The sequence below is a fragment of the Uloborus diversus genome, chromosome 6 (assembly GCF_026930045.1).
Source record: "Uloborus diversus isolate 005 chromosome 6, Udiv.v.3.1, whole genome shotgun sequence".
Taxonomy (NCBI): Eukaryota; Metazoa; Arthropoda; class Arachnida; order Araneae; family Uloboridae; genus Uloborus; species Uloborus diversus.
Window position 1 is genome coordinate 113,961,506 of NC_072736.1, and position 25,487 is coordinate 113,986,992.

Here is a 25,487-nt window from a genome sequence, read left to right on the forward strand (position 1 = left end):
ATATTATATGTTGGAACCCAGTGTACTCATTTAAGCGGGACTAAAAGTATTTTTTAGTGAATTGCACAAAGACACAGTCAATGTTCTTGCTTTTATTTATTTATTTATTTTGACTAAGTTTGGCGGTATTCAAGAAAAAAAAAAAGCCTTGTTTCTATCTTGTTTAAATGTGAAAATGTAACATTACTAATCTTTCTTTTTATTGGATATATCGGATTTTATTCTTATTAATTTTTTTGAGCGCTGACGAAAGACTATTTACCATCACTGGACTGTTTTTGATGTTCCTTTGATTTTTCAGATCAGCAAGACGACGAGAATAAGTCTAACACGTTGTTTCAAATATGTATTTATGGAGACTAATTTTCGTCGTCATGGTTACAAATTAACTGCCGATTTGTGTTAATTCAAGGCAGATTTTCTGTTAAAAAACGGGAGGGAGTAGGTGGCTTTTTGTGTAAAATCACGTTTTTTTCAGGAAAAGCACCTGTATAGATGTACTTAAGTAGCAAACTTCATCAAGATACAAAACTTACGGATCATTAATTCCCATCACTTTAAGATTGACAAGAACTAAAACTACCATAAAGGTGTACGCTGTAACTGTATTCTTTATGATAAGTGTAAGGCTTCAAAATGACCATTATAACAAAATCTTGATTACCACACCCTAATTAGGGTAACGGCACCAGTAACGGACAAGGGTCCATTAACAGGCAGTCGTAAGTTTGGAATTAAATAATATAGTAGAGGGGCTATGGTAGAAAATATAGCCGGAAATTGCATTTTGTGATAAAAACATGAAACTTGGCATGCATGTAGACAATGTCCTTACAAACATTTTTAGAAGGGGAGGCATTTCATAATCCCCCCCCCCGGCGCCCATTTTTGGTCAAAAATAAAAAACAACTTTTACTTTTTATTTTTAATAAAACACCCACTGTATCTTCTTTTGTGAGTTCTATTGTGCTTACTAAAGGATGAAAAGCCATCAAAATATGTCTTAAGCTCCTAATTTTCATAATAATTTCAAAAACTTTAGTTAGTTAAAGTTCAGTTTAAAAAAATCAAAGTCTTTAACATTTCTGGAGGGGTTGTTTGAAAAATGTTTTTTATGCATTTTAAAGCACTATGTTAAAAAAAAATCAATTCATTCATTTTAGAATCCAGTAATCCGAACCCCCGAAATCCGAAACATTAGAAAATCCGAACATATGTTTTAAAATTTACTGATAAAAACTGATTACCAAACTAAGAATAAAAATAGAAATAAAAATTCATAAACAAAGCTAGTAATTTTTCAAAATTTGAAACAAACATTTGAATTGTTATTTGAGAATGAATAAAATACCTTGATTAGTTAAAACGAAATCAATTTTCATTATCGGCAAAAAAAAAGACAACTTCAAACACTTTTTTCGCAATTTTTTGGAAGTTTCACTCACATTCTGCTGTTTTATAAATCCTATTTGAACTAGCAAAATGAGGGGAGAGCGGTTACGGATATTTTGTTCATAGAACTCCAAAACTTATTATTAAAAGCTTTAAAACAAATTTCAAGTTTTTTCTTTTCTCAATAGACGATTTGAAGCATTTGTCCTATGTCTTAAACGATGTAAGAGGACTAACATTAATTACTGCAATAAGAAGTTGAGTGCTATGTTAATAAAGCTAACAATATTGTTATTATTAATAATTATTATTTATTGAAATATAACTCATTATTACAAAAACTACAATTAAAACTAGAAAAAGATCTGAGTAAGTGATACGTACAATGATTTTACAGAAGGTAATTTAAAACGTTTGAATTTACTAGTAATTTACACAGATACATAGCATTTTCCATTGCAGTATTTACACATCGATGTGCAGATAAGTTTATTTTTGAAGCACCCACATGTTATTTGAGAGCAGTTGTTTTTTACGCTTGCATGACATAAATTCGCTTTAAGCATTTAAAATTGCGGGCAAACTCAAACAAACAAGAACGTGCTTCCCATCAATTACTGTAAACCCCAATCATGAATTTAAGTTCAGGCTTAATTTTTAAGCAAACTGCCCCATTGATATCTACCTTGATAAGCACTAAATGTTGCCTAAGGGCTTCAGCTGTGGGTGATAACTTCATCATTCATCTTTGTTTGCTGGTGGAAAAACATTTTCTAGCTTCATTTACGGACGGAAGTTACATAAAGACGAGTAGCAAAGATTCGCTCAGATATTTGAAATTTTTAATCAGGTATGCTTTTTTTTAGGTTGGGATAGGTATGAAAATGCACCAATCAAGATAGCCTTTCCATCTTTTCCACATCGTCACTTTTCTCCGAGCTGCAAGAAAAGAGATCGTGTCACATCCTGAGAATGACTGGAACCCTCTTTGAGCAACTGCTTTTTGCTGACCGAATTTGTGAGCAAAATCTTGGACTAGTATTAGTCGAAAGGGTTTTCCAGCTATAAATTTAAGCTCCATCTTCTTTCTCCCTTTTTTGTACCGCTCATGAAAGTATGATATGTATGCTTCTGTATCCTCTTTCTGCACCATCCAAAAAATGTACGAAGATCCTACAATCAGCTTTCTCGTGATTTGATGGAGCTACAGCTGTTGTATTCAATGAAAATCACTATCAAATCATTAAGAGCAAAACAAGATGGTACAGGCAGTACAATCATGAAAAACAACTTTGTCTTCTTATCTGCATTCCGGAAGAAATTGATCCAGTTCTCAGGAAGCAAACAATTTTCTCCAAAATGATATCTTTCTCCTATTCCTCTTATATGTCTTGCATCTGTATCTTGAATAGACTTCAGATACTCCAACAAAAAAATTTCGGTCCTAGGTCGTTTCATATGAACAATGAAAGAACCATCATAGACAATAGCATCACAATGTATCTCTGCACTTATTCTAAAAAAAATTGGCATTCATCCTTTTCATCTTCAGCAACCCTTCTCAACTCGTTTTCGTCTTCTCTCGAGTAGTCTTCATCAGTAGGAATACTATTACTTAATTCATTGAGCAGGAATGTTAATGACTAGACTTATTTCCCGTTCAAAGAGCTCCATTTATTGAAATCGATGGAGGGTGAAGTTAATTTTCATAGAGGAGAAATTCATCCAGGTTTAAATGTACAATATTGCAAATAATGAAAAGCTTTGAAAATGAATCTGCATCGAATTTTAATCTTTTTATTAAACAGACTTACTGGTTTTTCTGTAAAAATGAAAGACTAAAAAGGTTTTTTTTTCTAACCCGTGAATATGAAGTGAGTTTTGAGTCACAATTCTTCTCTCTATGAATTTGATATAACTGCTTTTTTCCCCAACTTGCCCAATCTTCATGAGTTGCTCCACATATTCTTTGTCTACTGCTATATTCGTCTCTAATAAGAACAATTCTTTCGATGTTTCTAAAAATGGATTTCCATGTTCAGCTATTTCTCCTCAAGGCCTGACTCATCAAGACCTTTCTTGATAACAGGCTTTGGAAACTTAACATTTCTTCATTGCGCATATACAGCGTTTCTTTAAACGATTCGAGGTGTAACTTTTTCAAAATGTGAAACTAAATCGGTAACTTTAAGACCAACCAACGTCTTTCTTCTTAACGCATTTGGATCTGTGATAGACCAATTACACCCCTGTTTCCTTTCACCACCGCATTGTTTTGCTTGTAAGCATGATCCAATTTAATTACAGAAGACACGTTCATTGTCTTTTTTACAGCAAACATTCCTTCTTTGATGCCTTTGTGCACGTCTGGAAGGTTTGTGCATTAAAGAAGATCTTTTACGAAAACTGGTTATCATCGAGCATAGTTACTAAAAAGTATATGCACATCTTTTAGTATAGCGATTAAATGCGAAAAAAACACAGAATCAACTCTTTCAACGTTTCAGTAAAGATATTAAAGTTCGTTGAAAGCTGTGATCTATTCAACATTAACATTAAAAGCCCCAGCTTTAATACGGTGCTCCAAAATTTGAACATTGGGGGATGGTGCTTTCTTTCTCAGAGTTTTAAGTTATAAAAACTTCTCTGTCAAAAGTGTCTTTATTGCATCGATGTGAATCTTTTTGTAAGAAGTAGTTAGAGACATTTTATTATACACTTCCGGTATGCTTTTTTCTCATAAAATGAGTAAAAGCTTACTAGTGATCAATCGGGTAACGGAGAATTAATAACAGCAGCAATAGTGATAATAGTAATAAGAAGAAGAAATTTAAAATTCAAACTTTAAATTTGTTTCTATTAGAAATATGTTGTCTTGACATTGATTTCACCCATTTTCCTTCAAGTCCTCATTCTCTTATATCCTTTGGAAATAGTTTCAATTATGCGTGCTCAGTCATAAAAAAACGAGGTGCATCATGGTCGGATAATTGGACAATTCGGACAATTAGAGTTCCGATAACTGGAACCCTACTTTGATACAACCCTAATTAAATGTATCTTTAAATTCAGAAACCAGTAATTATGTTATGAGGGTGGAAAATTCACGTCTGAGAATTTATAGTTTAAAAATATCAATTTTTCAAAAAAAAAAAACGTTTTGTGAAGTTATTTCTCAAATTAGACGTTTAATGGAGCTTTAAACGGTAAAAAATATAATTAACATCTATGGAGTAATAAAACCAATGATTTAAAAAATTATAATAAATTTTTAAAAAAATAAAATCGCCATTTTTGGTTTTGGACCAAAAATGGCCGCTAGGGGGGTTTTGGGGGGGATTTTGGAATGCCTCCCCTTCCTAAAACATTTGTATATACAAGGTCTACAAACATGCCAAGTTTCAAAATTTTATCACAAAATGCAGTTTCTTCCCCCGTAGCCCCCCAACTAATAAGAATTTCAGGTGGATAAAACTGATATTGCTGCGACCCCCATGAATACGATGCAACCATCTAGTGATATCAGAGTGAATTTCATGAGCCAATTGGTATTTATAAGGCAGTGGTGGAAGGTTATCACTACGAGGTCTGCCGGTGTTTCATCTTCATTTGAATTTAATAATGTTTTAGATGGAAAAATAAAGAACTTTTGCACATTTTGAAGAGAAAAGGGGAAAATCTGTCCATTACTTATACTTTCACCATCCTATCTGTTACTGGGTACATCAGAGCTGTCGGTGTCTGTTACTGGGACCTTTTTTCGAAATTGAGCAAATAAAAATAGAATTAACTAATTCAGAGGATCCAGAAGCAGCCAAACGTTTGATGAGATGCAGTTGCACGAGAGAAAAATAGTTTTAAAAGTCTAAGAGCATTAAAAGGCTCAGAAAATTGAGTTAACCTGAGTGCGATGTCTTGAGCATATCTGTTACTGACACCAATTCCCTACCAGTTCTTTTTCTGTAGATGTTACGAAATATAGAAAATCCCCAGTCATGATATGACGGGTGCGAACTTCTCCATTTCTATTACATTCCATTTGCAGAAACTATTCGAAAAAGGAAACCTAACGAGCAGGATCCTATCGCAATTAGTGAAAGCGAAAAACATAACTTTGAATTCAAGACGTCAACATTCAAATGATGTTCCCCAACACTCATTTATTGTTGCAGGTAAAAGTGCGTTGCGTAGCAAATAAGCAAATGCGACATGCTAAAGCTGAGTTTTCCACCCCACCTCAACAGCAGTGGCGCACTCACAAAACATTATGGATCAAAAGGAATGATAACCTCCCAACTGGACAAAAAATACCTCAAAAAACAGCCCCTGAAACGAACATTTTATGCCACTGTCTGCGTAATAGTGCCCTGTGGGTACTTCTAATTGAAGATATTTTCAGCAATTACAGAGCAGTAAAGTTTCAATTATTAATTCATTACTTTACTTACAATTTTCATTGCATATTACTGATAATTTATAATTTTATTTCTATTATTTATTGAATCATAGTGCAATCGAACCTGCTTATAACGAGCGCAAAGGGCCCAAGATGTTTGTTCGTTAATCGTTATAACAGAGAGCTCGTAAAAATAGCATTCGTGAAAAAAAATCATAAAAGTTCATCATAATTTCACTTTTTCTTTTCTTTTTAATCACTGTACAGTTCCAAAGAAGTTGGTTAATTTGCTTTTCACTGTCTGAATGTCTCTTTCATGTGTCATTGTTTTTGAGGAATATATAAAAAACAAATGATTAGGAAAATTTACCAAACGAGCTGATGTGTGCATCACATGACTTTCTTTTACACCAACTTAATGTTATTTCCCCATTATTGGCAATTTTAATGTGATTCAATAGTTAACTCTCTAAATATCACCAACAGTGGCCAAATTGAAACCAGATTTTAAAAATAAATAAATAAATTTTCAAAAAATAAAAATCGCCAAATTTGTCGCCAAGTTGGCGACAAAACTTGGCGACCAAAAGACTGGCGATATATTGCCAAGTGTCCGTCAAATTATAACACCACTTGAGTTTTGCATCGAAATTAACAATGATTTCCCCCTAAAAAGGGGCAAAAGCCCCCTTTAGAAACACCCGATTGCAACCAAAAAGGGAGCTACACAACTAGACCCCACTAGGAGTCTACGTACCAAATTTCAACTTTCTAAGACTTTTCTTTCTAAGACACTTTCTAAGTTCTTGAGTTATGCGACATACATACGTACATACGGACATCACGAGAAAACTCGTAGTAGTTAACTCGGGGACTGTCAAAATGGATATTTCGGGGGCCTATACGATCTTAGGCACTTCTACACGAGTGGTTGTGTTGTTAATATGCACCATGCGGTTAATATTCATTTCACTCAAACTAAGATGCAGTGCTATTTGGTCAATTTTCGCCAAGGGAGGCAGAAAACCTAGAGACAGTCTCGAAATTTAGGGATATGTGAAGCAAAATGAAATGCTTATTTATTTGCTCTGTTTTTAGCGTCACCTATCTGGTAATATTTTACGTATGCAGGGCCCCGCCGAGAACCTGTCCCTTCGGTCACCAGGTCCCACTACCCCCAGAAAACTCATTAAACTTACTACAACAATGTTTCCGACTAGGCTGGCATGGCCTCTCGTCGGCCTTGTACGTGTGTAGTAACACATGTTGTCTATTCCAGTCAAGCGCGGATCCAATGGAGGGGGGGTCATGGGGGTCATGACCCCCCCCCCCTTAGCCAGACCAAACATTACACAACAGGGCCTTTTTAATCTTCCTGTTACTGAATTTTTCGAAGGAGAAATTGAGGACCACCCAGTTTGTGAACAAATTTAAATTATATCCAAGCACAAAATTATGGGAGGGGGCAAGTGTGGGTCAAGGGGGAGGTCATGGGGTCATGACCCCCCCCCCCTAGCTTGACCAAACATAACCCAACGGAGCCTTTTTAATCTTCCAGTGATAGATTTTTTCGAAAGAGAAATTGAGGATCACCCACTTTATGAACAAATTTAAATTATATCTAAGTGCAAAATTAAGGGGGGGAGGGGCAAGTGTGGATCCAAAGGGGGGGGGGGTCATGGGGATCATGTGCCTAGTCCCCTTAACCAGACCAAACATTACCCATCAGATCCTTTTTATTCTTCCAGTTACAGATTTTTTCGAAGGAGAAATTGAGGATCGCCCAGTTTGTATAAAAAATTTAATTATATCCAAGCGCAAAATTTACGGAGGGGAAAAGCGTGGGTCCAAGAGGGGGGGGGGGATCATGAGGGTCATGACCCCACCCCCTTAACCAAACCAAACATTACCCACCAGATCCTTTTTAATCTTCCAGTTACAGATTTTTTTCGAAGAAGAAATTGAGGATCACCCAATTTGTGTACAAATTTAAATTATATCTAAACGCAAAAATAGGGGGTGGGAGAAGCGTTTTTGTAATTAAATTAGAAAGATTTTCGTTCTGAGAGCTCTGGTTTTAAGCAGTTTGAAGCAGCATATTGCAGTTATATATATAGTCTGCAATGCATATCTCAACACAAAATACCTGGTACCTCTAAAAAACGAGACAATGAAGAGGCTTTGCTTTAAAAAAAAAAGTAAAGAGGGGGGTGGGGCAGGGGTTAAGGTAATTTTTGTTGGATATTTATAAACAAATTCTGGCAAATAGGTTTTTCTTTAAAAACCAGGAATTACTTCTTGGATTTTTTTTTTAATTATTTTTTTTAAAGAGGAATATATTGTTTGAACAGATCATGGCTAAACCTCTATTGCGGTTACATCTATATTTGCACATAAACAATTAATATTCGCAAAAGAGTTGTTTTGCGGAAAATAAATTTCTTTAAGTGTGCGTAAAGCAGTGAAACCTCGCTTAACGTACACCCCTCATTTCGGACAGTTTTTTTTTTTTTCCCCTCCATTTTCTAGGATTAAAACATTAAATTTCCCTTTATTAAAGTGGAGACTCTCAAACTTGGTCACGGATACAACTTTTCTTGTAAAAAGGATTTTTACTCTCATTACAACGGACACTCTTCGACAATTTTGGCGAAATGTGGTTAGTTTTCAATCTTAAAGCATTTTTGCCGCAAACTCTGCTAGCAGGTACTAATAATGAAGTTTTACACTAAGTGGAGGATTTTTATAAAGGACTTTTGCCAGTTAATACATCATCGCTGCAAGTTGAATATCAACTGTGGGTCGCGAAGTGGACACGGGAAAAGATTCAAAATCCAGTTAAAGATTTCCCTCTATGTATCATAAAACTTATCGAAGAATGTGACAAGGACATATATCCTGGAATGAATTGCCTTCTTCGACTTATAGCTACATTGCCAGTTAGTATTGCCACAAGTGAGCGAACCTTCTCGACATTGCGACGTTTAAAAACCTGGTTAAGAGCCTCAATGCGTGAGGAACGCCTTGCGGGACTTTCTCTCTTAAATATCCACAGAGACATTGATGTAAACATTTACCACATAATCACTAGATTCGCAAAGAAGTCGAAAAGGAAATTAAACTTTGTCTTGTGAGAAAATGTGTGGAAGAAAACCGTTCAGAAATACTAAAATAATGTTTGGAGGGGACCCCGGAAATTGAAAAGTGCTCACCTTCACCAATGTTATTTTTCATAACAAAGTTTTCATGAATTTATTTTCAAATGTTTTTTAGGATCCCTTAAGGTTAATTAAACTACTTTTTAATGCATACATATTACACACTAACACACTTTTGATGTGGAGGTAAAATATGTTTAACATTTCAAGCCGATTTAGTAGGGGAATGTGGGGCGAAGTGAAATAGCAGGGCAAAGTGAAATGGTGAAACATCTATTCCGTTTTTAGCGCTACTTAATAATATTTTAACTATGTAGTAAGATGTGTCATGTGTAGTCTATTCCAGTCAAGAAAAAATTACCTCCGAAAATCTAATCGTATGATAACACAAGCAATTTTTTAAAAATGATATTAAAATTGTAATATTTTGTTGTAACTCAAAAACTATTTTGATATTATCGAATGATGAATTGGGACCTTCTAATATTCGGTGCAGTATTTATTTAGTTAATATTTAGTTTACTTGTGTTTTTAATATTTCTCACAATTAGTCAAAGTCACTCATTCAATCATCTAATAAATCACCCGCGTTTTATTTACTTAGTAATTTGATCAAAAATATTTTTCACAATGGAATGGAACATATTTCATTCGAAAAATATTTCAATTTTCTCTTTGCCCCATGGAAAAAAAAAGTGAACATTTTCCGCTTTTTTATTTGAAGAAACAATTTTACTGCCAAAAATCAAAAATAAGGTTTCAATGCAAGTTTTGTTACAAAATACAATGTTTTTTCTTTATGTACTCTAATTTTCAAAACAAATTTCCAATTTGTTCATTTTGAAAAAGCTCAGTCATGTTAACTATTTCACTTTGCCCCACATTCCCCTACTAAAAACCCTGTATAATTTCACCGAGATGCTATAAAATAAGCGGTTTCAATTAGAAATATTGTCATAATGATTATAACACGAGGCTAAGGTTTTTAATTATACCCATACTTTATTTGAGTTTTTATAAATTAATTTATGTGTTAACTATAAAATATTATGTAACTAAGAAAACCATACCTTCATAACGTGTAAGTTTTATTGTATTTAGTTTATAGTATATTTCCATGCGATTTTTTTTCATTCTACATTTTTTATATATTCTAAAAAATAAATCTAGTTTCCAAAATAGCTTCTTGGATAGAAATGACTCTTCTAGGCTACACATTATTTTAAAATGTTAATAGTTGATTCCCTCAAAGAGGAATTAAACAGACGAAACGCGGTATTAAGTTCTTCGATGAATTAAATGTATTCTACCGCTCTGGCCTCTGACTCCTGAAGTACAGTTGACTCTTTTACCTGAACACCCAGACATTCTGAACACATTTTGATGGTCCCGGGAATCACGTATGCATTACTTCCGTCTCCCCCTATACTGAACACCCTCTTAAACTGAAAGCTTTCGTTCGGTCCAATGAGTGTTCAGAATAGAGAGAGTCTATTGTACTTCCTTAGCAAACAAAATACTTTTAATCAAATATGTTTTGTGTTCTTTTTCATGACTGAAAGTTTTTTATTTATGTAAAAGAGAAGTCAATTAAAAAATTAAATGAAATAGTTGCATTAATTTATTCCTTTGGGATGGGCCTGAACTCCCTGGACTTCCCCTAAAATCTGCTACTGACTATTCAGTATGGTATTTGAACAATTTGAAATTCTTGTTCGTTTTATAATTTTTTCATTTTTATTTTAGTATAATCTAGTGCGTTGACCAACATAAATGACTGCTGCTGCTCCTAATTCAAATTAGAAAAATCAGGCCTCCACAAAGTTTAAAAATTGTAACATTTAGAATATACATAGTTTCTTAGTAGCATACTGTATTTTTTGTTTTATATATGCTAATAATGCAACAACGATTTGTTGGTAAGTAAGAAACAAGCACAAGATTTCAATACCAACGTTTTCAGATTCTTCATACATAACGAAATATGGTAAAACTACGATTTAGACCGAAGAAACCCCCTTTTTTTGACGAGCATGTCGTAACCCCCCCCCCCCCCCACCAAGATACCGTTGTTTGTGGGTACACGTTTGGTGACCCCTCCCCCCTCCCTTAACCGGAGCCTGGATCCGCCCTTGATTCCAGTTAGGAAAAATTTACCTCTCAAGATCAATGAATATGATAATACATACAAGCAATTTTCAAAAAGTATACCCATATTGTGATAATTTGTTTTCCGTCAAAAATTGTTTTTGTTAATTATTAAATAATAAAACTCATGTATTTTAACATTTTAATAAAAAATTGAGACCTACTAACATTTGGATTTATTTAATATTTCGCTTTCGTTTATTTTAAATATTTTGTCCAGTTATAAGTGCATGTGAGACTATAGTTCGTTTCGTTTGCTTATTCAATCATGTATTAAGTCTTTCAGATATTCACTTGTTAATTTAATCATATACATGTCTCCATTAAATAATTCCCTTATTTAATCACTCATTTTCTTATTCATTCACTATTTTATTCCTCATTTATTTTTTCTCATTCATAAATTAATTAATTTATTTATGTATTCGTTTATTGTTTCTTTATCTATTAATTTGTTCATTCATTCTTTTATTTGCTCATTCGCTTGATCAAAAATATTTGTAATAATCAAATATAAAGTATTTCTTGAGAAAAATATTTTACTTTTCACTTTGCCCAAATATTTGTAATAATTAAATAGAACATATTTCTTGAGAAAAAAATTTTTTTTTTCACTTTGCTCCATTGAAACACAATGCAAATATTATCAGAGTACAACAAAAACCACGTCTACTTATGTGTCAAAGCATTAATTTTTCAGAGCCGAAGGAGCGAAGGGGCAATTTATCCCCCCCCCCCTGACCCCTCAAAGTGACGAGCCTGTTTCTAGTCTGTAAATTTTGTTATTTGTGTTTATTTAATTAAAGCTGACATTTTTCAGAGGGTTGTCTTTGCTGCTTCTGGAGATATCCAAGTATGAAACTTTTTTTTTTTTTTTCAATTTTTTTTTCGTTACTTATGTTATGTCATTATAGTCAGATAAGAAAGTTAAATGTCATGCAAGAAAAAGGTTTTTTTTTTTGGCTGAAAAGCTTTTCTTCTCGTAGTTAGCCATTAACTTCTTCGTGTCCCCCCATTCACATAAAAAAAATTTCCCAAGAAACCTAAAAATAGTGAACAGCTAATTGCTGGAGCAGTAAACGAAAGATTTCACTTGCCATTTCATCGCGTTTCAATTGAACCTCTTTCATAGATTCTCCATTGGAGAGGATGACATTCAAAATGTATATTTCCCATCAAGCCACCAGTGAGGTTCGAACTCACGACCCCTGGTTTACGAGACCAGTGCTCTAACCACTGAGCTATGGTGGCGACGACTGAGGCGTCGTTAACACTATACATTTTCCGAGACTAATTATTTAGCAGTTTTGTTATTTCAACTTATTTTTTGCTTACGTACTTGAAAAGTTACTTCTTGCAAGATTCATTTATGATTGAACATACGATTCCTTATTTTGAAAAAGTTCGTTGATCGAAGACTAAATTATGAAAAATTGTTCATCTTTCTCCAACTCATATCGTTGATCTTTTGCAAAACCTGTTTTGCAAAAACTTGCTGTTTTGTCATGGAAAAATTGCATAGATGAAGTTTTCCGTGTTAGTCAGCATTAACAAAATTTATTTTTCAGAAATTTAGGCTTTTTTTTCACAAAATCATTGAAGTTTTGAAACGGTAACTTTATTTTCTAAGAATCTTGCTAAGAATGCTCCCTAAAAAAAGTTCTATGCATGGCGCCATCTTGTGCTGATTATTGCATTTAACATAAAAAAAGTAATATATGGATTTTGTATTAAGTAACCGCCCAAAGCCAGGGCAAAGGCAGAAATACTTAAAATACACCACCATGGAATAACTGAGCTGGTGGTGTATTTTAAGTAATGTATGGATGCTTCACTTGCCAACGAGAAAAGTGATGAAGAAGATAAAGGAGTGAATGAGTCTTCGTGTTACATTTTCTGCCATCGCAGGATCAGAAATGTACTGAACCAAAAGTTTGATATAAATTCACATTCTAATCATTGATTAAGCACTATTAATCAGAAATGATGATTTTTTTTAAAAAGTGGGTAATCGATTTGGCAACTGAAGCATCTATATGTCAATTTACTGATAAGAAGGGGATTTACACAAGTAGGAAGCAGGCAAACTATACACCGGCCTGAGACCGACAGTTTAAGTGAACGGCAAAACTTAGGCAAAAAAAAAAAAAAAAAAATATTTTCCAAAATTCAAATAAATGTAAAATCACAAGAACCAGCTCAATTCTGCTGAAAGAAATATTAGAAAAAGAATCAATTTTTCAAAGACATTGCAATGCATTCTATTTTGTATTTATATAATTAAAAACAAAATGAATTCAGAATACATTAAAATTTATAAAAATAGATCAACCAGAAACAAAAGTGTTGAAAAATAAATAAATATTTATAATCAGTTTCTCAAAAGCTTTTTCTCTTTTTAATCCAGCTCAGTATTTTGAACTAGTCACATAAATCCTCTTGACATTCCTTCAAAAAATGATAGCTTTATTTCCTATTTTGACCAAAACTTAAAATGTTTGGGTGGTCGTTGTCAAAAGTTGTACAATTGTAATATTTTTTTATTGCAGCTGTCATTTATAATAGCAGGGGGAGGGGAGGGGCACCGGAAGATGAACTTCATTTTTTGAACACAATACTTACTCCAATTCTATCCTCCTTGACTTACTCCCTCTTCAAGATTGTTTACAATTTTCATGACCCCTCTTTGGAGTCGTAAGTATTTTTCTGCATAAAAATATTTACTTCATAGAGGGGACATGCGTGAGTAAGGGGGAGGGGGAAGGAGCGCACACACACATAATGTAAAGTATGTCAATTCAAATTGCTTCAAATCAACCGACAACTGCTTATAAATATTACAACTTTCATTACTTCAACATGCGTATAAAGAGTAGAAGTAAAACGACCAAAAAAATTAATTATATTTCAAACTAACACAAATAAAGTTAAGAAAACGAATTAGAAGAGTTATGAAAACTGAACCTGCGTGTGGAATTGATTAAAAAACACACACCAACAGACACACACTTAAACTTTAATGAGAATTTAGACCAAAAATTGAGCTTCTTATTGAGTTCCCATTCCTTATCGCTTTCAAAACTCCTTCAAACTCTCCAGATGATCTTTTAAAAAACCTTTTCGAACGAGGAACATCTCTTTTGGCATGCTACTGCTGATTTTTTTTTTTTTTTTTTTTAAATGCTCAAAAGAATGGTAAAAAAAATAATAAATTTTTGCTGCCAAAATTAATTTAGTTAAAATTATTCTATGCAAACAATGGGGAAAAAATTCTAACTCTAGAATCCAGTTTTATTCACCCCCTTTTTTTATGAAATACGAAACGGACATATTTTTAAAAATCATTGAAAAGAACCTGTAGTTATTTACTTATACCAAATTATAATTAAATTACAAAAAAACTTAAACTAATTTACCAAAAAATATAGAGAGATACAAAGCAACACCACTAATAACTGTGTACTTTCTCTGATTTAAATCTGCAGTTTTAGTGGGACTGCTAACCAGGGGCGCCCTGGACTTTAATTTTTGGGAAGTGGAAAATTCTCAGTTTTCCGAATAAAATTCCAAGTTTCCCGAATTTTAATTGATAAAATACGAACAGACACCGACACACACTACTTCCTACATCAAAAAGAAGGGACATTATGCATTATTTAAAAAAAAAAGTTTAAAAATAATAATGTAATGCATCTTCAAATGTGCCAAACTGTTAGACAAAATTTGCCAAATATGGGAATTTGGGAAATCACGATGACGTGACGCCCCATCGGGATGCCTCTGCTGCCTAACAGGTGTGACCCGAACTCCTATACCAGCAGTGTTATGTTACCACTTATTGATGTAGTAATATAACTCAGATTTTTTTTAGTACTATTTTAGTTTAATCGCCTTTGCAATATAGAAAGAATTTTAAACATACTTTAATCTCTCGGTGGTTTATGAAATTTTGAAGAATTTTCTCCGAATTTGATCCAATTTGCCCGGATGCGTCTATCCCCCTTTATCCCTCTTTTTTTAGTTCTATTTTAGTTTGGTCACTTCTGTAATATTGAAAGAATTTTAAACATACTTTAATCTCTCGGCGGTTTACAAAATTTTGAAGAATTTTCTCCGAATTTGATCCAATTTGCCCGGATGCGTTACGCGATTGATTTTCATGTTGACATCACAAATGTGAAATAAAGCCGTATCCCTTGATTCTAGAGTTTTCAATAGAAAAACTGCCAAATTCCGAAGTGGTACGTATACATTGATTTCGTAATGTTCGATAATTCTTAAATCAAACAAAGATGTCTTTTTTTCTTTCTTTTTTGCTTCTTGGAAGAAAATACGCGCTGTGTCATTTCATTCATATCTGCAACACCAATTTCATAATTTACCCACAAACCGATAAAAAAATTGATAAAAATCTAAAACTTTGATCGTTTACAAAGAAAAAATAATCAACTCCAAGATTTGTTATCAGTCAATCATTCTCCCATTTCCTATATTATCTCAATAACACGCACGTGAGCATCTAATTTTCTTCCATTCGTAAGTTCTAATTTTCTTCCACCGCCCACTATGCTTGTTGAGAATGTGATTTCTCAAACTATCGCGCAATTTTGAAGGAAACGAAAAAAACGTAAAAATTAAAACGTGTAAACGTACTACGCATTATCATTTTTTCAGCCTACGTTGTGAGTTTTATCGGTCAACTTGGACTGGAATGGTATCATTGAGAAAAGTTTTGTTTATTGAAGTTTGATAAACGATAAAAGACGTCTCGCCGTCATTAAAAGTGTGATAATGTGTACATAAATCATACAGAGGAGCTTACGAGAGACAGGAGGGGGTATAGGCGTAGTCAGAGGAAAGGGCAGGGAGTGGCAACTGCCCATCCCTAGGTAGATCATTCTTAATACGCTATCTTACTCAAGTTTTTTTTTTTTTTTTTTCCAAAATCAAAATTTTATTTTTCATATAAATGCACTTTTTAGCCTACTTTCCCAGTAAAAATCAGAGAAAGAAGAAAAAAGCATGAAAGAAGGCTTAATACATCTTAAAAATATCCCGAAAAACAAAAAAAAAAGTCAAAAATAAATAAAATAGTTAGATAAATATTGAAAAATTAAAAATTGGAAAGTAGGGTATTGAGATGGGGAAAAATGTCTGTCGGTCTGTCTGTCTGTCCCCCCCCCCCCTAATAACTTTTGAATGAATAGTCCGATTCGAACAAATTTTTTTTGTTAGAAAGATCTCGGCGAGGACATCTCATTCCCATAATTCATTTTTTGATTTGAACAATTTTTCGTTCAATTTTGAACAGTTCAAATCTCTTAACATTAGCGCCTAAGGGGAAACTGAAAGTCAATATAGATTCCGAACTTAAAGGCGGATTTACTTCAAACAAACTTTGTTGGAAATAGCTCTTGACGACCTACTCCCGACTCCGACTCCGAGAATTTAGGGGCACCTGACACCGACTCTGACTCCTGTTCCCGACAATTAATCGGACTCCGACTCCCCGACTTCGACTCTGACTTCGTAGCTTTGGCAAACATTTATACACAGAGGACAAATGACTGACTCCGATTCTTGGATATTCAACTCCGACTCTTTTATCCCAAAATGAGATTGACTCCGACTCCGACTCCGCTGCTGTGGTTTTAACTGTGAAATAATTATTGTTGATATGATTTGTTTTTATTTTCACGCTAAAGTTTTAATTTAGGTATTTAGTTTTCGGTGAATAAACTCGAAAAATATGCGCAGACGATTTTTTTTTTTTTTTTTGACAATGAAAATTATTTCTTTAAGTTGACATTTTATTGTTTTTTTTTTATTTTGGTAAGTGCATTAATTCGTTTAAAAAATTATTTTTGGCAACAGGGGAAAAAGAAACGATTTTTTTTATATAATGTATTTATTTTAATAAACTTATTATTATTATTTTTTCGTTTTGAAAGCTGTTAAAAAAAATTTTTAATGGAAAGAAGTGTATTAGCTGCTTTGTTTAAAAGGTGCTGCTATTTTATTTGTTCGTTTTTTTGAAGAAAAGTAAGGAATATTTTATTCCTAGAAATCAGCTTAAAATATTTAAAAAAATATGTTTGAAAAAATTTGCGATTTTAGCTATTTTTGAGAATATTGATCAGGTAATAGAAAGTAGTATGGGCATACGGGAAAGTAGGCTCGTCTAGTTCTAGACGGAACTTCTTGTTCTTTGTTTATCTGGGCCTATTTTCTCAATATTGCATTGTTTCACCAAAGTTTACGAGTAATATTTTCGAAAAATTGCCACCGAACCTCTCCTTCCACTAACATTACCAAAGATCTAACAAAACTGCGTTTTTAAAACAACAAGTTCGAAACTTTTCGGAGGAACTTTTGAAAAAAATTAGACAGGACAAGAGAGAGAGAGAGAAGAGAGAGAGATATATATACAGTAAAACCTGTAAAGTTGACCACCCTTGTAAGTTGACCACCTGTCTAAGTTGACCGCTGTTTATAGGAACAGAATTACACCTACAGGGTTTGTCCGGAAAGTAATAGGACTGAGTCGATTAAAAAAATTTATTGAGCCAATTGTTACAATTCTTTAAAAACTTTCAAAATAGGCTCCTTCTGCGCGGATGCAGCGCTGCCAGCGTGATTTCCAAGCATTGAAGGCGTCACGGTAGGCATTCTCCGGAATAGCCTTGAGAGCCGCGGTGCATGCTGCTTGGATCCCTCTGTCGTCTCAAAATGCTTGCCTTTCATCAGCCTTTTCAGGCGAGGAAACAAAAAAAAGTCCGGTGGGCCACATCTGGGCTGTAGGGCGGCTACGGAAGCGTTGGGATGCCGGCCTTGGTCAGGTGGCTGTTCGTCGTCAGTGAGCACTTTTGGGACCAACTTCGCGCACACCTTGAGCATGTTCAAATGCACCGTCACAAAACCATGAACCTCAGATTTTGGTAAATTTAACATTTGGGTAATTAAACGAATACTTAGTCGACGGTCTCAGTTCAAAACTTTGCGCACACGAGTCACATTGTCGGTGTTTGTCGAAGTTGAAGGTCCTCCAGCACGGTCTTCATCGGCGACCTCTTCCCGGCCTGCCAAAAAGACCTGGTGCCACCGAAACACACCACTTCTTGCTAAAGCAACATCTGGGTAAGCCTGCTTGATCATATCAAACGTCTCTGTCGCAGATTTACCGAGTTTGACACAGAATTTAATCGCGCACCTCTGCTCTAATGAACGCTGCATTTTCGGCTTGCACCACTCACAGAAACACGTCGAGCGAAAATGCCTGTCCTGACTCTCCAAGTGCTCAGAGACAATCGACTAGCCGCTCGTTCGTTAGCTAGCCGGCGCGTGCACGCTCCGAAGTACAGTCGCGGCGGAAAAAAATCAGTCCTATTACTTTCCGGACAAACCCTGTATACCACATAATTCAACCTCTATAGGTTGACCACCTGTTTAAGTTGACCACTAAAGTAGTGCACCGCAAGTCGTCAATTTACACAGGTTTCACTGTATATAAATGTTAAAAAGTAATAAATGATCAGTGAATGAGTTGAATATGCGGAAAATTCAAACAAATGAGCCTTTTTTATTTGATTAGTATTGTATGTTTACAATACAGAACTGCTGCTTTTTACCTAATTATAAACAATAAATTATTCTCGAATACAGTTAGATAATTAATTATAATTTTATTTCTTAAACGATCATCATATTTCTTCAGTGTGTTTTTTTATATTTCATTTTTTTTTTTTTTTTTTTTTTTGAACTCTTTTTGCAGGAAATGAGTGTTTAACTTTTAAGTATAAAGCTACGCATTCAATCCTTTTATATACTTCAAAATTAAATATGAAACACGTCCCTTTCAATTAAAAAAAAAAAATCGTCTTGAGAATTTTTGCCACTTTCAACCCATATTTAAGTTCAAACTTATTTGTTTATTTTTTTTAATCAGATAGTTTTTCGAAATATATTAAACAAGGAGAAATAATGTCTGCAATGAAAAAAATAATACTTTTCTTAAAGTCTATTCCTTCTGTTTCTCATCACTAGCTCCCCCCCCCCCCCGCCCCCATCACTAGCTTTAAAAGGAAAAATATGGAGCACACGACAACAGACAATTGATGTTTTTATATCTTAACCAACAATTTTATTGCTCTGCAAATAGTATAAATTGAGATAACGATTTGTCATTGATATTGGTAATTATTCTTTACACTTGTAGTTATGTAGTATATGCGCGCCATATTTTCCCTTTTAAAGCTCACAAGTATTTTTACAGCTATTAAAAACTCACAATCACAAATTTTCCAGACCATCTAATGAGAAATCCAATACCGATACTGTTCGGGGCTTTAAATCTACATGAAGCTTAGAGAAATGATTTCATACTTTTTAGTTCCTTTTAAAAACATGGTACATTACAACTTTTTTATTTAATTAATTATTTTTTGCTTTTTAGCCTACTTTCCAGTAAAAGTCAGAGAAAGAAGAAAAAAAGCATGAAAGAAGGCTTAATACATCTTTAAAATATCCCGAAAAACAAAAAAAAGTCAAAAATAAATAAAATAGTTAGATAAATATTGAAAAATTAAAAATGGGAAAGTAGGGTATTGAGATGGGGAAAAATATCTGTCGGTCTGTCTGTCCCCCCCCCCCCCCCCCGAATAACTTTTGAATGAATAGTCCGATTCGAACAATTTTTTTTTTTTGTTAGAAAGATCTCGGTGAGGACATCTCATTCCCATAATTCATTTTTTGATTTGAATAATTTTTCGTTCAATTTTGAACAGTTCAAAAAAAACTTAACATTAGCGCCTACGAGGAAATTTAAATAAAAAAAAAATCTTGAACTTAGAAGCGAAGTGGCTCCAAACAAACTTCGTAGGGAAAAGCTTTTAATGAAAAAACATGTATCGAAAATATCTTTTTGATTTGAACAAGTTTTCGTTCAATTTTGAACAGTTCAAATCTCTTAACATTAGCGCCTAAGGGGAAACTGAAAGTCCATATAGATTCCGAACTTAAAGGCGGATTTACTTCAAACAAACTTTGTTGGAAATAGCTCTTAACGACCTACTCCCGACTCCGACTCCGATAATTTTGGCGCTCCTGACTCCGACTCCTACTTCTGTGCCCGAAAATTACTCGGACTCCAACTTCCCGACTTTGAATCTGACTTCGTAGCTTTGGCAAGAATTTATGCACGAAGGAAAAATGGCTGACTCCGACTCTTGGATATTCGACTCTGACTCCAACTCCTGTATCAAATAATAAGTCCAACTCCGTCTCTGCAAATATTGGCAGACTTGCGGACTTTTTGGGGAAATGACCGATTTCAACTCCGAGTCTTTGAATTTAAAACTTTCGGCTCTCGAATCTAACTCTTTTGTCCCAAAATCAGATGGACTCCGACTCTGACTCCACAGCCATGGTTTTTACTATGAAATAATTGTTTTAAATATGTTTTGATTTTATTTTCAAGTTAGAGTTTTAGTTTATGTATTCAGTTTTTGGCGGAGAAATTCGAAGTCCTTTATGTTTCTACATAAAGATATCCACAAACGATTTTTTTTTTTTTTTTTTTTTTTTTTTTGACAATGAAAATTATTTCTTTAAGTTGATATTTTATTGTTTTATTTTTTTTACTTATTTTTGAAAGTACATTAATTAATTCTTAAAAATTTTTTTGGCAACAGGGGAAAAACAAACGATTTTTTTTTTTTTTTGATATGATTATTTTGATGAGCTTTTAATTTGAATTCTTTTTTTTTTTTCCTTTTTGAAAGCAGTTGAAGATTTTTTTATTTTTTTTCTGATGGAAAAAATGTGTTTAGCTGCTTTGTTTAAAAGGTGCTGCTATTTTATTTGTTCTTTTATTTATTTTTTACGTATCTACTTCTTTAGATGAGTGAGGCATACTTTATTTCTCAAAATCAGCTTAAAATATTTAAAAAATATGTTTGAAATAATTTACGATTTTAGCTAATTTTGAGAATACTGATCAGATACTAGAAAATCGATATTGGTATACGGGAAAATAGGCTCGTTTAGTTCTAGACAAAACTTCTTGTTAGTGTTGTTTTTCTGAAATATTTCAACCTATTTTAAATACTTCGATCAGACAATGATAGAGGTTAAATTGAGATAACGCGTAGTTCGTTGAATTTATTTCAGTCGATAAAATTAGCTAAAACAATAAAGTGCGCGAAGCGCGATATACATAAGTATAACATTGTAACTTAAAAAAACATTTAGCTTTTTTTTGAATTTATATGTACAACATATTCCTATGTGCAAGGAGAATGTTTTTAATATGGTAATATAAACAAGTATCATCCATATATTTCTCTGCGAATGAACTGGAAACATATAGCTTCATCCCTGCTCCAAAAGCAAGTACAAGTGTAATTGCTTTTTCTTTACACTAAGGGGCCATTCATTTCGTAAGGGTTCCGAGGGGGAGGGGGATTAGAAAAATCTCTACATACCCTTATTTTTGAGGGGAGGGGGGTCAAACCCATTCTTACGTAATATTTTCCAAGTCGACATTTTGTATCAAAAATCGCGAGTCAAGTGGTTTTGCAGGATCATATTTCATTTACATCATGAATGTAAAAAACGTATTATTAGGAGGAGCTGTTTTTTATTTTTTTTACAAAGAATGAATAGTGTAAAATATAATAATAAAAGAATCGCGCTATGTATGGCATTTTTTATTAGTATCGCATCATTTACAATAATAATATCAAAAAAAAAAACATTCAGTTTAGATTCCAACTTTTTAGTAAATATTTCTTTACACAAAACGGTTTAATTTAATAATAGCGAATTTAATAAGGATTCCAGCCATGTGTAAGATTCGTTATTTTATTATTTTGAAAAACGGAATGGAATCTTACGTAAGAAAGGAAGGGGGAGGGATCTGAAAAATCTTACGTACACTTACATGGGGGAGGAGGGTCAAAAGTTGCCAAAATCATCCTTACGTAATTAATGACTGTCCTCTAACACTTTTCTCAAATCTCGAGAACCCAACTTCTTTTTTCCTAAGTCTCAAACCTCCAGGGTTCCGCTGTCCATCCTCTGTCCCAAACTTATTTTATTTACAAGCTAGTTGATTTTTTATTTAAAATTTTACAACCTCGCAAATAATACTAAAACATTTAAATCGTTACTCACAACGAAAAGAATATCAAAATGCAGTTATGAGTTACAAATTTCTACTTTTTAGCGGTTACTTTATATTTATTAATTTATTGAAAGATGAACTTTTCTAACTTTTAATGTAAAATCATGGATTAAATCTCAAAAGAGTATTATTATTATTATTATTATTTGTAATATTCTCAAAATGCCAGTTAGATTCAAAGCAGCAAGTTCATTTAAAAACACTAGTGATCCCTTTTAAATGATTTGAGCAGTGTTTCACCTTTACAAGAGCTGAAGAGCTGTAAATAACCTTAATGTTTATAATCACCACACTTTGTCAAATCAAAAGCAGACGTGTCTAGAAACTTTCCAATAATCAATATTTTTAGGCAGAATCAAGGTTGTGACGTTGGTAGGAAAAAAGACCGATTCCTACTCCTTTATATTGATCTAACCCAGTGGTGCCCAACCTTCTTTTACTCGCGGGCCGCACCTTATGCTAAGATGAATCTCGCTGCCAGAAATAAAATTAAAATATATTTAAATATTTTTAGACAGCAATGGGAAAAAATTCGAAAAAGAAAGAAAATTCCTAACCAAGAATGGGGTGGTTTCCTTCAGTCAAAAGTACTACTTTTAGTCATTGAAATGGATAGAATGAGCAAAAAAATAACATGACCCAGAAAATGCTTTCATTTTCTCAACAATTTTTTATTATTATTATTTTTTTACAATTTCCGATTTTTCAAACAAGGTGTGGTCTTGATGACGTCACAAATGATGCACTTTGCTGCATCTTTTTACCACGTTTCCACGTTATGATAATCAAGAAGCGAATTAAATGAGCTCATCAACATTTTCTGAAACCAATAATAAAAGAAACTGTCATTTTCTGAAACGAATTGAAAAAATGATTAGCAAATCGCTACTGTTTTAATCAAGTAAATTCCAAAAATTGGCTTTAAATTAGTTAAAGACAGAAATGTAGTGGAGGATGGACGGCGTTATTCACTTTTTAATTTTATCCCAAACTCGCCCCTCCCCTTTTTTTTTTTTTGAACTTTAACAACACTGCGTGTCAAAAAAATTCCTTCAAAATGCTTCTGACAATTCTCGCTGATTCCTTTGTAAAGTGATCCCCTGAATGGAAATACGACTATCGTTTTCTCCACAAGTACACGTTCCACTTTTTGAAAATGGCGCCTCCTATTTATTTTTTTTTTTTTTGTGTTTTCCTTTTTTTTTTTTTAAAGTTTTCGACAGTTTCATAGCCATTATTTTTATTTGGAGAAAAAGGGAGCGTTATATTAGCCATTAACACTCTTCTGAGGGGCTGGAGAGGTGCAAAGTTCAAAAGCATGAACATTTGGAGCAAGTTGTGCGACTCATGGGGGTATTCCCTCCATTCCTCAAATATTTAAAAAACCATATAACCGATCTATTTTTCTTAGGGGCTTGTTTTACAATGTTTTCACTTATTTTCGACTTTAAACCAAAGTATAGGACTTACTCCTATGAGCCCCATGTCCGAAAAAAGTTAACGTTGTAAAAAAAAGAATAATAAAAAAAAATATATATATATATATATATATATATATATATATATATATATATATATATATATATATATATATATATATATATATATATATATATATATATATATATATATATATATGTATATATGTACATATATTGGAAGCATTGTATTTTGCATAGCGAAAACCACGCCAGTAGCACAACCTGAGGGGGCAGAGTAGAGAAGCATGTTTTCAAGGCCAGAAGGCTGGTTTTTCAGAAACATTCTTCACTAGTAAAAAGAAAATGATTCCCGTTTTGAAAGCGAAGTGAACTTTAATAACAAAAAAAGAATGTTGGGAAAAAATCCTAATGTCTTTTAAAAAAAACTTAAAATATAAATTTTCAATAGTTTTAGATAAGGTAGGTGCGGGTAATAAGGCCTACCTAAGGGAGATTTGGAATAAAATGGGAAGAAAAGGATCCGAATCAGCAAATTGCAAATTTAATTAAAGTACCATTCAATTACTACACGAAAATAACAAAAAACGGCCTTTCTTGCCGAAAACAAACATAAAATTAATTATTTAAAAAAACCTTGCAATTAGGCCTTATTATACTACGGTAGGGTAATAAGGCCTAATATTTTAACACTCGTAAATAATCAAAATAAGCTATTAACATTGGTAATTGAAATCATTTGTAATATCCTTAAGCATTACTCATGCTGAAAATCTTCAAAATAACAAAAAAAAAAAAAAAAAAAAAAAAAATTGAAAAAAAAAAAAAAAAAACAGCCGTCAGGGCACTCAAAAATATCTTTGTCATCGGCTGTCAAACCGACGCATTGCTCATGATACCACCTGTTGTATTTTGAACAGGGCCTCATGTCAATCATTTTATCCTCCTCACAAGCGTGACAGTACCAACTAGCATCGTTTTTTTTTTTTTTGGTATTTTTTTTATCGTCTTTCTTTGAGGGTTGACGTCATTTTTTGCTTTTTTCTCTTTTCTATATTCATCAAACAGTTCTTTGGTGACTTTAATTCCTCGATAATTAATAGATTTTCTTCTTAAAATTGATGTTTTTTCAGTATTTTTCACTGGAGTACGCATAAGCTCCTGAAATGCCTTTTTTTTAGTGGAGCTAGTGGTACATTGTCCTCTTCATCGTCCGAACTAGAACCGTAAACCATGCCGTACGTCGCTCCAGGAGGTTTGTTTGGGGTACTGTTAATTATTTCATCTTGTGCTGTCGATGTGGAAGGCCTTGGGGTTATTGGCGTGAGGGAGGTGCGAGGTTGCGAATTTTTTTCTTGAAATTTGTCAGCTTCGGGAGCTGGAATTTCTGTTAATACAGACGGAGCAAAAGCTGTTTCTGAAATAGCCTGTGGATTCAATGGATACAAAACAGTGGCTTTAAAGCCGCTTGTAATGTTACTATGTGTCATGCATTTAGACCAGACATTTGAAAGAATAACATTAAACCGTGCCTTGTTGAGCTTTTTGTCTGGGTTTTGTTCCATAAATGATAAAACTTCTGCATCCCAGTGGTGTTCAAATGATCGATAGACGGCTTTATCAAGGGGTTGGAGTTCATGAGTGGTGTTCGAAGGTAAACAGTATAATGATATATCGAGAGAATCGGCGACTTCAACGATTGTTAAGTCTAGGTGACAAGCCGCTCCATCAAATATTAAAAGGGACTTTCCTGCACTTTTAAATCTAGATAG

The 25,487-nt window shown here is 33.5% G+C and overlaps 1 non-coding gene across 1 annotated transcript; it reads right to left on the minus strand.

Moving 5' to 3' along the window:
* Positions 1 to 12,272: 12,272 nt before the first annotated feature.
* Positions 12,273 to 12,345, minus strand: Trnat-cgu (transfer RNA threonine (anticodon CGU)). Its single transcript has one exon. It is a non-coding gene; the product is annotated as a tRNA-Thr (tRNA).
* Between the last annotated feature and the right edge of the window lie 13,142 nt (positions 12,346 to 25,487).